The 16,267-nt window shown below is 48.8% G+C and overlaps 1 protein-coding gene across 2 annotated transcripts in view; it reads right to left on the bottom strand.

Moving 5' to 3' along the window:
• Positions 1 to 16,267, bottom strand: part of Mapk4 (mitogen-activated protein kinase 4) — a 132,311-nt gene that overhangs the window by 12,747 nt on the left and 103,297 nt on the right. The gene's annotated exons all lie outside the window — the stretch shown is intronic.

The following is a 16,267-nucleotide window of genomic DNA, read 5'->3' as shown; positions in this document are numbered from 1 at the left end:
CTAAGGGGAACATAGGAAATTCTGGGATTGGTCTTGCTATTTGCTGTGGCTCCCAGTTTGGCATCCAAATTTTTCTTTGTTCAGATATAAAGAGTATCACAGACTCAGGTTAAACCAGATGAAAAAATGAGGAAGCCCAGGTACCCAGGAGCTTTTGATGCATGCATCTGACACCTCTTCACTGGTAGAGCAAACATGGAAGAACAGGCCCAAGACTGGAAGAATAAAGGGAGGGCTGAGGGGAGATGCTTGTGATATTGTCATGTGTAGATTTGGGGGTTTGCTCCTGGCTCCTACTTCCCTCCCCAAGTCAGGCCCTGGCAACTAGAATCCTTCACACCCAGGGCAGCTGATGGCAGCTCTAATTTTCTTGCATCTTTCTGTCTTGGAGTTGGTTCTAAAGATATTCTTGGATCTATCCTTGTCCAATACTGACCAAAAAAGCACCTCTCATTTTGGGGGGTTCTTGTTCTACAAACCAGAAATAAACAGGCTGCAAAGAGATCAGGAAGAACCTAGGTGCCCTGCTCACTCTGAGAGTTTTGTCTGACCTATTTCAATATTTTAATTTTTTTGGTCCAGTCACCTTTCTATACAATTGCATACATTTCAGTCGGGCTTGGTCAGGGAAGTCTCCATGAAGACAGACCGGGCAGACTTTCCTTGAAGGTGGTGTGTCCAGAGAAAGCCTGGATGTCCCACACCTTTGCACTGTATTTCACCTTATTGCAGCCCCTCATCTGTGTTCTTTGAACTTCAACCTGTGGACGTGTGTCCTTGCGTTCTGTACCAAATGAGCCGAATCCAGGGAGAGGTCATGGAAGCCTAGCTGCTGGGTCAAAACTTCCAGAGACAGGGACTTGGTATTGCTGTCTAAAGTTGGGACTCTGGTGGCACTGGGGGGACTTCCCTGTAGGATCTGATGCTATCTCCAGCTAGACAGCATCCAGGTTCAACTCACTTTAAGACATTGTGGGTTTTTGTTGTTGTTTTTTTTTTTTTTTTTTTTTTTTGGAGACAGGGTTTCTCTGTAGCTTTGGAGCCTGTCCTGGAACTAGCTCTTGTAGACCAGGCTGGCCTTGAACTCACAGATTTGCCTGCCTCTGCCTCCCAAGTGCTGGGATTAAAGGCATGCACCACTGCCTGGCTGACTTTGAGGACATTGTACTGGCTAGTTTAATGTCAGCCTGATAGGCTAGAATCAGGAAAGATAGGAACCCCAACTGAGAAAATGCCTCCATAAGATTGGGCTGCTGGGCAAGCCTGTAGAGAATTTTCCTAATTAGTGATTGATGTGGGAGGGCATGGTGGGTGGTGCCATCCCTGGGCGGGAGGTCCTGGGTTCTAAAAGAAAAGCAGGCTGAGCAAGCCACGGAAGCAAGTCAGTAAGCAGCACTCCTCCATGGCCTCTGCATCAGCTCCTGCCTCCAGGTTCCTGCTGTTTGAGTTCTTTTCCTGACATGAACTGTGATGTGAAAGGTATAAACCCTTTCCTCCCCACGTTGCTTTTGGTCATGGCGTTTTATCACAGCAATAGAAACCCTGAGTAGGATAGACATCTAGCTGGTGGTCCTTGGAGAACTAGTTACTTGCTGGCTCCCTAATCACATGTCTTGGAGTCACAGAGGTGATCTCTTGGGGGTAGATAGGAAAGGGAAATGAGTGAGACTTCATTTCCCCTTCTGTCCTCAGGATGTCCTTTAGATGGCTAAAATATGCCCATCTTTGACCTCCATGCCTGACTTGCAGTGCCAGAAGCTGCTTCTCACTTTCCTCATATCCGCTGGCTGGATGTTCTCAGACATGTGGTCCTACCTGGATGACACCTGAGACAGTGTCATCTCTGAGCTCCTCGGTCTGTCACCCCACCCATCCCCAAGACCATCAGGTGACCCTCATGGGGAACATCTCTGGTTTGTTCCACAAATGCTCCTTCCTTGGCCAGTCTCTGTGTATCTCTCTGGCAGCATCACTAAAGACTCTGAAGAACTGGCAAAAGGGATAAGCACCACCCTTGGGCGGTCTGAACCCCGTCTAATGAGAAGGTTCTGTGGGACTCATTGGCTCTTCTTTCCGAACACACTCAACTTCATGCTCACTTCCACTTCCTACTTTCCAAGATGGGAGGGGAGGCTCTCTAGGGGTGATAGCGCTCATGGTTTGCCTCATTTTAAAAAGGAAGAGTGAGTATAAATAATTATAGTAGTTTCACTTTTAAAAAGTCAGATTGATTGAGATGTAATTTTTATAGAGGATAATTTGCCCTTTCCATGTGTGGTTCTCTGAGGTTCCCTTTCCCCTAATTTTTATTTTACAGGTTTATAGGTTTGGGTGTTTTGCCTACATGTATGTAGGAGCTCACATTTGTGCAGTGTCCTGAGGGACCAGAAGAGGACATAGGATCTCCTGGACTTTTACAAAGAGTTAGAAAGGGTTGCAAGCCACCATGTAGGTACTGGGAATTGAACCTGGATCCTCTGGAAGGATAGCCAGTGATCTGAACCACTGAGCCATCTCTTTAGTCCCCTTCTGTGAGTTGTGTCAAGGGAGCCTCTACTGTCCTGGTCTTGGTATTTCATAGCTCAGTTATCTCCAACAATTCCATCACATCTCCTTTTGGTCATTTCTAGCCCCAAGCATTGGCAACCATTGTTTTCTGTTCCTCTGAATTTTTGTATTTTTCAACTTTGTTTGTTGACACGGTCTCACCATTGGAGCCTTCTATGAAGGCTGGCCTTGAACCCCTGTTCTTATTTTTTACTTATATGTGCACAACTTTTTGCCTGCATATATATTTATGTGCACTGAGTAAAAGCCTGTTGCCCTTGAAAATTAGAAGAAGGCATAGACTCCCCAGGAACTGGAGTTCCAGACAGTTGTGAGCCACCGGTTGGGAACCGAATCCACATTCTCTTAACCTACTCAACCGCCCCAGCCTCCAACTCTTGAATCTGCGGCCTCTGCTTTCCGAGTGCTGATATCACAAGCATGCTTCATGCACCAGCCGTCTCCTTGACTTACTTCAAACACAATACCATAGAAGTGAAACCAGTTTGTGGCCTTTTGAGTCTGACTCTCTGCACTTAGAACAGGACACCTTGCTGTGTGTACCGTAGCTTCCTGTAATTCTATAAATCACAGGGACAAGCCAAAGCTTTCGGAGCTCTTCACTTCCGGGTGGCTCGGTTACAGAGCAAGAATGGCTTGGTTCTCTTTCCTAGCCAGAGGGTGGGACTGACAGAGGTGGCTTGAGAGTTGTCACCAAGAAGTCGATAGGCAGGCTCAGATTGAATGTTCTGGAAGTAATCCACCTTACTGTAGAGCCTATGGCTGGAGAAAACGGAGGACACAGAACTTCCTTCAGAAACACCTCCTCACTTACACGGCAAGACTGCTCACAGGCCACAGTTTTGAACTAGATTGTGATACAAGCTAAGACAGTTCTTTACTTTTCAAGGAAAACAACAACCCCCACTGGATTAGTGATAACCTCACTACAGTTATTTCCTTATGGATGCTGGCCCTCCAAGGTCTTTACAAAAAAAAAAGATATATAGGGGTGTACTGAGAAGCTAGAGGACACAGAAGATTTGGGAAGTCAGTGTGTATCCTAAGCTCTGTACCAAGAGAAGGCCTGGAACAAATAGGGCCTCCACTCCTGGGTCTAGGGGCTGAACACTGGGGCCAGGGAATCCTGGCTGGACAAACCCTAGTGACGTGATTGGAGGAAGCCTAGGGTGGAGTAGTTCATGACATCATACTGATGCTTTGAATCCAAAAGAGTGATGGTTGAGTAGGTTGGAGTGACATTCAGAATTTTCTAGGAAAAGAAAACCTACAACTATCTAGGCACGGGGCTTGATTTGTCAGCAGGAGGGCTCATAAATCAGTGAGAGGGAGGCCCTCCACTGGCCTCTCTGTGCTGCCTGTGGCTCCATCAGTTTGAAGCTTGTTATCAGGGCTCAGAGTTGTTGTCTTGGATGCAGGGGATGCGCACTGAGAAGCAGCGCATGCATAGAGCACAATTCTGCAGGCAGGGGTTACAGGCAGGGATCTCCATAAGACTGTGAAGCATCGCTGCTCCGAGAAGATTAGCAGCCGCCACGCTCAGGCAGTTCTCCCTGACCCCCTCGTGGTATACAGAGGGCAGGGCTGGTGATGCTTCAGATGGTCTCACCTGCTGCTCTCCCTTCCTTTGGTGGCCAAGAAGGACTCCAGAGGCACAATGGGGGAGCAGGGATGGTAGCTGGATACAGTCTGTCCTTCTGCAGCTGTTCCCACCAGGCTATTTTGCTGTCTTTTTGTATAGAATCCATAGAAGGTTTTGCTTTCAATGGCTTCAAAGTGTTTGGGAAGTGATCTAGCAGCAGCTGCCCTGCACAGAGTGTAATTGTGGCCCTGGTTGATCTAGACAGAAGGTATAATTAAAGCTCTGAGTGTTCCCTTCCCACGGGGAGCAGGGGGCAGCCCTCCCTGCTGCCTGTGTAGGGACTCAGAATAGTTTAGATCCATATTACTCTAGCAGCAGGGGCTGTCACTACCCCAGCAAGCTACACTGGGCAGGTGGGTACCAGGTCTGCCTGCCCGCCCACCCCTCCATGTCTCCGCTGCTCTAGCCTACCAAACCCTTTAATGGCTAGGTGGCCACTAATCCCTTACAGGTGTGAGTAAGTAGGACTACCTTCTCCATGAATAAAACCTCAGTCATCTCCACTGTGTGTGCATGTTGGCAGGAAGGGTTGTTTCTCCTCCTGAGTGGATGTTTAATGTGGCCACCACTCCCAGGCCAGGATGTAAGGGGTTCAAATGGCTTCTCTTCCTGAGAAGTTTCCAGAATGCAATCTGGGAACCCAACATGGGCCAGTTCCCAGGGGAAATATATAGAGTATCATGTGGTGAGAATGATGAAATATTAATATGAAAAGGATGACCAGGAAATCACCATGGTTACTATGGATATGGGACATATGCTGTGTCCAGCCTCAAGTCAGTGTTTTATAGACTCCTTCCCCAGCCTGTGTGTAGGCAACGGTTGATGTCAGGTGTCTTCCTCTCTTGATTTTCATTTTGTTTAGTGAGACAGGTTTCTCAGTGAACCCAAAACTCACCAAGTGTGCTAGGCCAGCTGGCCACGAGACCCTTAAAGCACAGGACTGACTTAGAGATGCATGCTGCTATACCGGGCTTCTTGACATGAATGCTGGGCATCCGAACTCAGGTCTTCATACATGTCTAGCAGGCACTTTATCCACAGAGTCATCTCCCCAGCCACTCCCTCCCCAGCCTTGGATGTGACTCTCCTTGGAAGTGGAATAGCCTACCCAGGTCCTACCTGGTTGGTATCTATACACAGGGACTGCCCTGGAGACACGTGCCATCCAGGGGAGAGGCACAGGCAACAGTTAAACTGTACTTCAGGCGTGAAGGAGGCCAGAGAGTGCCCTGAACACACTTCCTTGAGGAGGGGGGGGGCGGGCATACACATGTTCCCGGGAGATCTAGGAGGAGAAACTAGGTCAAACCCCAAGAGAAGTGTCACTTTCAGCCTCAGGGTTGGGGGTGGTGGCAATGGACTGTGGCGGATATGGATGTGGAGGAAATGTGATCCTTGCAGGGCTTGGGTTCACAGGAGCCATCCTTGTGGGCGGGCTGGGGAAACCAAAGCCTGGCACAAAGGCAGAACAAGATGGGCACATGTAGTCTACAGGACGCAGCGGGGTGACGTAAGGCTGCCATCTGAGGAGCTGCTTGTCTCTGAGGTGCACAGGGGGGCTGGAGCTGAGTGTGACAGCTGTGCTCTGGTAACACTCGCTAATGGCGATCCAGTTCCGTCAACTCGTGTTCTAACTGCTCTATATGGATCAACTCTCTCTGTGCTCACAATGCCATTTGAGGGTCAGGGCTCTCCTAACAGTCATCTCAGGAAGGACACAGGACCAGAAAGGACAAGTCACGCGGGTTGCACGTGGCAGAGCTAGGATTTAACCCTGGCTTGTAATCTGCAGAGGAGCTCCATTGCCCCTTACATAAAAGACTGCAATGACAGTTCATGTGGGCACTGGGCTCTCAGGACAGGTACAGAATCCAAACACAGAACAGACAGCTTCAAGAAGGTGTGCACCAATACTGTGCCTTTAGTGAATGTCCTGAAGCAAGGCTCCTCAGACTCTGGGGTACACCCAAATCACCTGGAGGCCTTGATTGATTAAATGCAGATTCTATTTCTCAACTCTACAAGCTGATCCTGATGTCACCTGCCTCTGGGGGGGGGGGGGGGGAAGCCCTCTCTTGGGCTAGCAACTCTCTTAATACTTTGTCTTTAAAACAACAAAGTGTAACTTTGGGGTATCAGTTCTCTCCGACCATGTAGGTTCCAGAGATTGAACTCGGGTAACTAGACTAGACAGGGAGCAGCTAGACTCACTGATCGATCTTGCTTCTGCCCTCTCCTCACCTCTGCTTCCTTTAAATGTATTTTTTAAATTTGTAGACAATTTCATATATATATATTTATTTCATATATATATATTATTTTGTTCATTTTACTCCCTATTTCCCTCTCTCACCCCCTCTTCCTCTTCTTCCAAGTCTCCTCCCTTCATGTCTTCTTTTTAATGGCCCACTGAGTTTAATCAGGGATGCTTGCATGAGCAAGTGTTGAGTTATTTATTGGAGCATAGACAATTTATTAACAGCCATATCACTGAAGAAAATGTCTCCCCTCTCTCAGCACCTTAACCAAAAGTGCGAGCCCCGCCCCCATATTTGTGAAAGGATGTTGATAGGCCCTATCTTGTGCAGATCTCGTTTGTCTAGGTAACCCTGGCTGCAGCAAGTGAGTTTACGTGTGCCATGGTCAGGCCATATGCAGAAGACAGCATTTCATGGCACCCCTCCCCGCCCTCTGGCTCTTACATTCTCTGTGCCCCTTCTTTCGAAGAGCCCTTTGGCACTGGAAGAAGTGGAACAGAAGCATCATTTAGGCTGAGCACTCTCGTTGATCTCTAACCCTGAGCTGACTAGGAACAGATGACTAGCTTTGCTAACAGGCTAGGGGCACTTCCTCAACGCAGCAGCAGACGGACCCATTTCAGAGGTTAAGTCTTTGCTGTGGGTCCTCATCGAAAGATCACTTAGAAGAGCAGCAGGCTCCCAGCACCCCTGCTTAGGCAGAAATCTGTGGCCTCCTTGTCCACAGCCTTCTCGTTCTAAAGGTGTGATTCGTGTTTGTGCTGGCAGTCATCTGAAGCATGCTAGAACCCTTCTGGACTAACAGCACACGCACATTCCTGGGCAGGAATATATCTGCACAGATCTGGACCAGCATGCTAGAGAGAGACTCACATCGCCTTTACTTGCTGTACTACTCACGATAGCCAGGACGCCAGCCGAGATGGAACCAGCCTAGATGGCCATCAGCAGGCAAACTAATAAAGACAATGTGATAGCCTCAGCCATAAAGAAGAATAAAATTAGGGCTGGAGAGACGGATCGGATAGTGAAGTGCTTTAACACCAGGACACAAGTTTAATTCCCAGAACCCACATGAAAACTGGAGCCACACAGCTGTATCCCCAGCACTGGGGAGGCTGGAGACAGATGGATCCTCGGGGCTCAGGCCAGACAACCCAGCCTGCATGGTGACCTCCAGACCAGTGAGAGACCCTGTCTCAAAAGCAAAAAACCAGAAAGCAGAGTGGGTGGTGCTTACGGAACAACATTGTTCTCTGGTTTCTGCTGGTGCAGCTCTCTGTATCTCGTGTACACAGACAGACACACACACACCACTCACACACACACACACACTCACTCACACGTATAGCACAAAAGCAACCATTTGAGGAGAGGTGGAAGCCCAACGAGGCAGAGGAGAGAGATGGGGGGCAGTGGGGGCTACCATCTTGCCAAGGAAAGCATCGCAGCTAGAGCGGGTTGGTCTGCGCTTGGGGGGGGGGGGTGCACTGTGGTGGCATCTCATGTGGCAGCCATTGGCGATCAGAGCTGGACTGGATGCAGCGTCCTTTGCTGGCATTCTTTGTCTCTTGAGACAGGATCTCTTCCAGAACCTGGAGCTGGGTTAGTAGCCAGCTGGCCCCTGAGACCCTCCTCTCTGCCCCCACAGGGAGTGGAGGATGTCCTGAGTGAATGCGTGGTGCTGAGATGGGCATGGCTGTGGCAAGGGCCCTAGCCTCGGTCCCGTGGGAAATGGCAAAGCCTGCCACCATACTTTGGGTGAGGCCCAGAGGGGTCATGAAGCCTTCTGGTTCACGTGAATGTTAACAATGTATGCAGAAAATGTGTCTGCCATAGCCCCCCATCCCTGCAGATGTGTATGGCTTGAAGGCTGCCCACCTACAGAGATTGCTCCCACTGTGGTTAGCTAAACCTGTATCCTTGATCCAGCTGCCAGAGCCTCCCAGGTTCTCTCTGCTAGCATCCTTTGAACTCTGCATTAGTCAACAGCTCCCCTGCCCTTTCTCTTCCATTCTCGAGGGAGGGTCTTGCCATGTAGCCCAGGCTGGCCTGCGAGTGGATATTGTACTTACACACTCTCCAGCTGAGCCTGCTTCAACAGCAGTCTCTTAGGGGGAGGGCGCCTGCTGGACCACAGCGATGAGTTTTTAATGAGCCAGGCTTCCAGAAAATGTCTCTCTTTAGGAAGAGCCAGGAACTGCCAGGCCATACATAATGTTTGTCTCACTGACTTTTAAGCGGAAATCTGTGGAGCAGGGACTCTCAAGCCTGCTGCAGGTTAAAAGTACCTGGGGAATTAAGAAAAGAAAGTCCTGCTCTCCAGGCCACCTGCCACATCGACGACATCAGAGTCTCTGGGGTGAGATCCAGGCATCAATAATTGTTAAGCGTCCCCTGTGGACTCCAGTGTGGAGTCATATTTGAGAAGCGGGGTCTCTCTGAGCGATCTTGAGTTCACTGGCTTTGGGAAGGTAAGCAGCAATTTCATAGTCCCTAATTAGCGCCGTTTGCTATTTCTAGCTCCGCTCAGGATGAACCAAGTCCCTGAACAGCGACACAGCTTTTCCACACAGCTGATCCTGGGGAGACCACAATCTAGAAAATAACTCATCAAATGGCAGCGAGGATTGAGAACTTCGGGTGCGCCAGGCACGGTGCCCAGCGTTGCTTTCTTATTGGTGTATTTCATTATCAAAGTGGCCCGAGGGAGTCTAGGGAGTCTAGGGAGCTGAATGGTGTGGCCAATGTCAAACTCAGCAATGATTTGCAGAGTGGAGACATGATGCCGGCAGGGAACAAAACAGAGTCCGTGTAATAGGAGTGTACATTTTAGTAGGAAAGGCAGCTGAGCGGTCACACGTATAACATGTTCACGGAGAGAAGTATGGGAAGGAAAACCAAAACACCGGAAGGACATGGGGCGAGTGGTCCGGGGCAGCAGCTAGCACAAGGGTGCATCTGAGTACAGATCGGGTTATCATGAGCGGAAGTCTCACCTTTCTGCCGTCTTCTCCTAACCCAAAGGAGTCAGCAAGCTTGCTTTGCCCCCTCCCACCTGCCAGTCTTCTGCTCAGGCCCCTCACTGACACGCAGTAATTAGGTTCTGGGAACATCTTGGGGGAGGAGGGCAGTGACGCTGACTGAGCATTTGCTCGGCACCGAAAGGATTTGACAGCAGCAGTTGACAGCTCATTTCCTGAGGATCCCCAACACTCAAGAGGCTGAGGCAGGAGGATGATGAGTTTGAGGCTTGTTTAGTGCAATTTATAGCAACCTGATCCCTCAGCTGTCAGTTTTACAGTAGGGGGAAGCAGGTAGTGAGCCCTGAGGGTAGATTTTAGCTGTTTTAGCTCAGCTTCCCCAGTACGCCATCTACAGGGTGGTTGCTCACTTAGCCTTCGAGTGAGAAGCACAGACATTAAGCTAAAGGAATGGTGGCTTTGCCCCATTGCCTGTTTGAAATTCTTGCTAAATGATAGTCCCAAACCAAAGTTAATGCCAGGAATTGACCACCAGTTAAAAGGGAGCTGTTCAGAAGCCAAAACCCACAGGACACAGGCAGTGCTTCTGTTCAAGTGAGGGTCCTGCAATCTCGGCACTGCGGAGTGCTGTAGACTCCCATGTCGCTGGACTGCGGCACTACAACGTGCCAGTTGAGTCCTCTAGGCTGCTGACCTGTCTTCAGTCAGCCCTGCTGCCAGACTCTGAATTTTACCAAACACCATCACCCCCAACTCAGAAAGACAGAAACTATCATTCCCAAAGCACTTTTGAGCAGCTAGAGCAATAACGAGGACACATTGGCGGGTGCTGACCGTGGGCTGGCCACCGCTCTCAGCTCTCCCTGCTCTCTCTTGTCTCTCCATCGCTGCTGCCCTTGCTCTGCAGAGGAGGCAGCTGAGGTCACAGTAGCAACATCACAAGTCTCTCATTAACCGTAGTGCTGGAGGCTAAGGCAGAAACAGAAGGATTCCCAGAGCTCCCTGACCAGCTAGTGTAGCCAATCCGTGAGCCCCAAATTCAGAGTCCCTGTCTCAAAAAATAAGGTGGAGCGAGATAGAAGACACTCGGTGTTAATGTACATGTATGCATGCTTGCATGCTCGCACACACACATGCATGCCCTAATCATCACCATCGTAAACAAACATGCCTCCCCAAACCCAGCCTTGTTTCGGGATATTTGTTTACACTGTGTGAAGAGGTGTCACTGTGATTGGTTTAATAAAAAGGTGAACAGCCAATAGCTAGGCAGGAGAGGTTAGCTGGGACTTCCGGAAAGAGAGGAACTCGGGGATAAATCCAGCTGCAAAAGAGATGCCAGCGAGACACAGAGGGAAGTATATATGGAATGGAGGAGAGGCAGAGGGCCAGTGGCAGAACATAGATTAGTAGAAGCAGGTTAATTAAAGTTATAAAAGCTAGGTGGCAACAAGCCAAAGCTAAAAGTCATAACTCATAATTAATAATAGGTCTATGTGTCATTATTTGGGAGCTGGCTGTCCAAAGAAAATCTAAGAGAAAGGGCCAGGTGGGACCAGGTTTGGGAATCTTTTAAAAATACCAAATTGTGAATATAAAATTAGGTATGAAAATGAATGTTTATTTTGAATCAAAGAAGTAATGGCAACAAATTACAGAAAAGTTGGCAGATACTGCAAATATCACAGAATTCATGAAAATCACATTTCCACTAATTAGCTGCTTGGCAAATGGCAGGTAGCAAATGTGTGCACATAATTTTTAATTATCTTTTCTATGGGAATTTTGTAATATAATTTCCCAGAGAAAGAATTTAAAGCAGCGCTTGGAAGATAATTGAAAAGATAATATGGTCTCTTCCTCCAGTGTGGATGAGACTATAGTGTGGTTGCGATTGAAGACACCTCTCAGGTTCAAAACTGGATACTGGTAGATCTTAGACATGCGCAGGACGATTATCAAATATGGGGTAGATATGAAATATCCTTTTGCCTATGAATTGTAAGATTTGGGGGCATTTTGGAGACTACTGACACCCACTTGTAGTCCCATGCTCTGAGTCACTGGGTTGGCCTTGTTCCTTTGTTTAATGACCTCAGCGAGTTGATTCAGTGTGTCACAGAGTATTTGAGGAGGAACTTAATTGGTTAAGTGTTGGCAGTAACTGTAGAGAGAGAGGTAACAGAAATCCGTGTAAACACATCCCACTAACTCAGCTAAATGGATTCCTAACTCTGCCTTGCCTTGGGCTCCGGCAAATGCCTGGCTTCGGGAATTCCTTCCAGTGTGGAAGGTAACTGTGTGTGGGTGTGTGGCCACAAGGTTAGCTTTCACAAACTCCATGGTGAGGAAAAGAGCGAGAGGAGTGGGCAGAGAGGACAGGGACGCTCTTGTGAGAATTTCTAAGCTAGGAAGGAATGTGAAGATGTATTCTAGAACTTTGAAGTCAGCCACAGGTTCCAAGGGCTTACATGTGGAGACAAATTATCTAGAGGTCTGATCACCTTGGAGAGTTTCCTCAGAGACTGAGGGGTGGGGGTGACTTCAGAGAAGCTGCCATAATTTTGAAAGGGAATTCCTCCCTCCTCACACCAGAAGGTTGGAGAGATTTTGGATACCAGAACATTCTCCCTGGTTACCCCCCTTCCTCCTTGGTCCCTCTAGATTCCGTTATCAAGGGCCTAAACCCTGGCATCACTTTCAGAGAACAATGAGAATCACATTCTGCCCCCCCCCCCCCCCCCCCCCCCCGGAACAGGCAGAGTTCACTCTGCACCTTGCTCCTCCCACCAGATGCAATGCGTCTGCCAGGACTTGGCTCCTCAAAAGAAGCCAGAACCAGGGAGCCAAAGACATGGAGCTGTGCTGGTCATTTGGGGGAGGGGATGGGACTAAACGGGGGTGGGGGGTGGTTACAGGAGAGGATTCGTGTTTATGAGGCTCCTGCACTCTGATCCTGACTCCTGGCACTGTGATGGTTCCAAAGGAGAATGGCAATCACGGTTTCATGGTTAACCAACAGCACGATCAAAGAGTTGGGCAGCCCAACCGTAATAGACACAGCTGGCGAGGAGGGCTGTCACTTACTCATTTTTACCCTCCACCTTTTTTTTTTCCTTTGGAGCCAAGGTCTGTCCCTGAACTGACTCAGTCAGGCTAGCTAGTCGGATGCCCCAGCATTTTTGTCTCTGCCTCGCTGGTGCCAAGACGGTAATAGTGTGCCACCATGCTTGGCTTTTTGCACGGGTGCCAGACATCCAAACTCAGGACTTTATGCATGTGGGTTCATCAGGAACTTCATTAAACCAATTTCTCAACGCCCTGATTGAAAAAAAAGTCAAAATTCCTTGCAAATCCTCGTGAATGCCCCTGCTTTGCTGGAGGCCTGACTCTCGGTTTACTGTGTAAAAGTTTTCGGCATGATTATTTTTACCCCCTGGCAGGACTTGGCTCCCATCTCAATAGTGCATTGGCTATTCCCCTGCCAGATAGAAGGGTCCTCAGATGCTGCAAATCTGTGTTGAGAACACCTGCTTTGGCTCTGGGTTCAAATCCAGTGCCAGCAACTCGTTTTCTGGTGACTGACAGCAATGCTCTTAGTCTCTGGCCTGGGTCTCTCATGGGCACAGCAGACTGTAGTTCCTGTGTTGCTGGCTGCCATCAAGACTAGCGGGAAACAGAAGCCCCCAGTCACTTAGGACTCCTTTCTCAGGTCTATTTTGATGGATTCCTCTATTTTGCTTGTTATGTTGTATTTAAGCTTCTTGACCAGTCTCAACTACTGACCCTCTCTTCCCTCTCCTCTCCCCAGGCAGTCTTCTCTCCTCTCCCCAGGGACCCTTATCTCCACAGAGGTCATCATCACCTTTGCTCTTTGCACATTGTAATTGCCCCTGCCTGGAAGGAAGCTCCTTCTCTGTGCTTATCTAAATCCTTAGAACCCATAAAGGTAACTTCAAGGGCCAGGTCCTCAGGGAGCTCATCACGTAGGGGAAAATGGAATATCTACTGTGTACTTTGATGTTGACACTCCCAGGAGCTCTCTGCTCACTTTGTCTGCTAGGACTGTAGTCTAGACTCTGTCTTAGGAGCTCACCTGCCCTGCATCGGACGGAGCAACAGACAATGGAAAGCGTGGCTGCTTGTCTTCAGTCTAAGCCCACTATGAAGTGTTTAACGTAGGGCTGTGTTGGGTGGAGAAGGCACAGGGTGAAAGAGCTGGCTCTGTTGGGAGAATGCCATCTAGAGGTGCACCAGAGGGCTCTGGGTGGGATACTGAGGGCCCAGAATCCCAGTGAAGGGGAGGGGGACACGTTTGGCTCATGAAAGGGGTCACCAAGGACACCAAGGACCCTGGGTATGTAGTCTGAGGATGCTGAGTACCTGGGGTGGATGGTGAAGAAGTGAAAGTTTAACACTTGCCTGGTGAGGGGTTCCTCAGAGAATGTGTGTCCTGAACACCAAACACACACTGCTTAGAGGTAGGAAGCCGTGTCCCTGCCGTAACCTGGTGGCCTCACACAGACCCAGCACGCCAAGTACTATGCTTGAAAATGTCTGGAGGGAAGAGGTTTGTACTTCAGGACAGAAGCCCTGGAGTCAATTTCAGATCACCATTCTCGAGGTCTCTAAGACTGGGAAAGTCTCAGCCATTTGAGGTCTCATTTTTCTCCTCTGTAAAACGGGCCTAATAACACGGGCCCTTCCTGTACTATTGGGAACCAGATGGGAAAAAAAGGGTAAGGGACATTTGCATGTACTGGGGGCCATGACCATCACATCACAGCACAAATTCTCAACTGGCTTCTTTAAATGCACTGAACATAACTCACTACCTTCTGAAGGGGCAAGATTTGGAACATTGGCTAAAATCTAGATCTTAGTGCAGCTCTGGGAAACACTGTGGAGGACACGGGAGAAGGGCCCATAGTCTCTCTCTCCTTGGCCTGGGAGCTGGGCCTGGCAACTCATCTGCTCCTCTGCTCTCTGTCTCCTTACCTGTCAGACAATCTGCTGCCATTTTTCTCTGCTCAGAGTGTCTCTGCTGGTCCCCATTGTGACAAGTGGATAATAAATGTGTGTGTAAGCAGGGCACACTGGATGTAGACTGTGCTGTGCTCTGTAATAAATGTGTGTGTAAGCAGGGCACACTGGATGTAGACTGTGCTGTGCTCTGTTTAGGGCCTTTAAAAGAAAGAATCGTGTGTGTGTGAGAGAGAGAAAGGAAACATGATCTTTTTTTTCTTGCATTCTATGTAATGGTTTACAGGTGTAGGAAGACCAGAGGACAGCTTTGAAAAGTCAATTCTTCCTACTATGTGGGACCCTAACAAACTTGGTTTGTTAAGTCTGACAATAAACCACCTCTATGTTGTCACCCTGTGTAGAGTATTTTAACCTTTTCCTGCCTGGAGCTCCTGTCTCTACTCAGGAATATAAAACTTGGACTCCAGCCACCGCTTCAAATAATTCCTCTCCCGAGGAACCCCATAGGAGGACACTTGGTCAAGCTGGGATGGGCAGAAGCAGGTATCTTTGTCCCAAGTTCCCGAGGCCCAGCTTCTAGCTTATTTTCCTCCTTCAGTTTTCTTTCATGTGTCCCTTGGTCTTTCCCATCCAAAGTAAGATCTTGGAGGAGCTCTGGCTTACTGCCTACCCCCTCCAGGCATGGTACAGAGCACTCTGTTTAGCGCTGTAATCCTATATGGTTGATGCTGTTTGCCTTTGATAGGTTAGGAGAGGCAAGCCAGAGAAGGTTCACAGTCCATCCAACTGCATGGAGTTTCTAAGGAATGGAACTGGGGCATATATCCTCTCAGCTGCTTCGGCATTAAACTTCCAGGATCCTCCCCAGCAAAACCCAAGGAAATCCTCTCTTGTGTACAGTGGGCTGACCTGAAGGTCTTATATACATCACCAGGCCAAGGGCAGAGGGGGTCACAAGGGATGAGTGCGGCCCTGCGGGGATGTTCAGGTGAAATACTCACGATCTAGATTGTAAAAGACAAGGGCTGTGATTCCTACAGCAAGGACAAAAAGGTTTCTTGAAAAATACAGCCCCGCCTACTGGTAAATATCCAAGGGATCTTTCCCTTTCATAGCAAAAGTAAAAGTTACACTGTAAGTCCAAAATGTCAATGGCTGGCACTAGCCCCTCCCCTTTCTTGAAGTCTAGAGTAGGTTTTGGGAGTAGGTGTGTGTGGGGGTGGTGGAAATGAGAGAGGGGAGAGCAAGGTATGTATGCAGGCACTAAGGTGGAGTGTTGGAAGATATGTCCCATCTGGAGAATGCATGTTTCAGGGAAGTTTGTCTCCATCTGCCTGCTATCTGGGCACATGTAGACCTGACCTCACTGGGCCTTGTTCTATGCTCCCACAGCCCAGAATCTACAATCTCCACTGAACCTTGCTCCCAACTCTTCCAGACATCCAAGGTTCCTAAGGACCTATACATGCACACTGGGACTTCAGGGAAGCCTCACTTCCCAGAGCAGGTGAATCAAGAGGGCCCAAGCTGGATGGAGGGACACCTTGCAGTACAGGGGTATAGAGGGCACTGGTGGTCTGTTCGCAAAACCAGCTGTGGGTCTGTAACAAGAACAGGTGCCCATATTTAGCAATGTGATTAAGTATAAACCATGTAGATCTAATCTGTTTAAGCCAGAGCCACATCTGAGAACAGCTATTGTTCAAAAGCATAATTCTGCAAAGGACAGATGGTAGGCAAAGCTTTGGTAGCCGTTCAGGGAGTGGGGCAAAGTTCTGGCCACACGAGGGTTAAGAAAAAAAGCCTTTGTCTCAAACCCCGTTGCT

The sequence above is a fragment of the Microtus oregoni genome, unplaced genomic scaffold (assembly GCF_018167655.1).
Source record: "Microtus oregoni isolate MIOR12 unplaced genomic scaffold, Mior012 000057F_ref0000458, whole genome shotgun sequence".
Classification (NCBI taxonomy): domain Eukaryota; kingdom Metazoa; phylum Chordata; class Mammalia; order Rodentia; family Cricetidae; genus Microtus; species Microtus oregoni.
The sequence above is the reverse complement of the archived record's forward strand: the minus strand, read 5'-3'. Positions and strand labels throughout refer to the sequence as shown.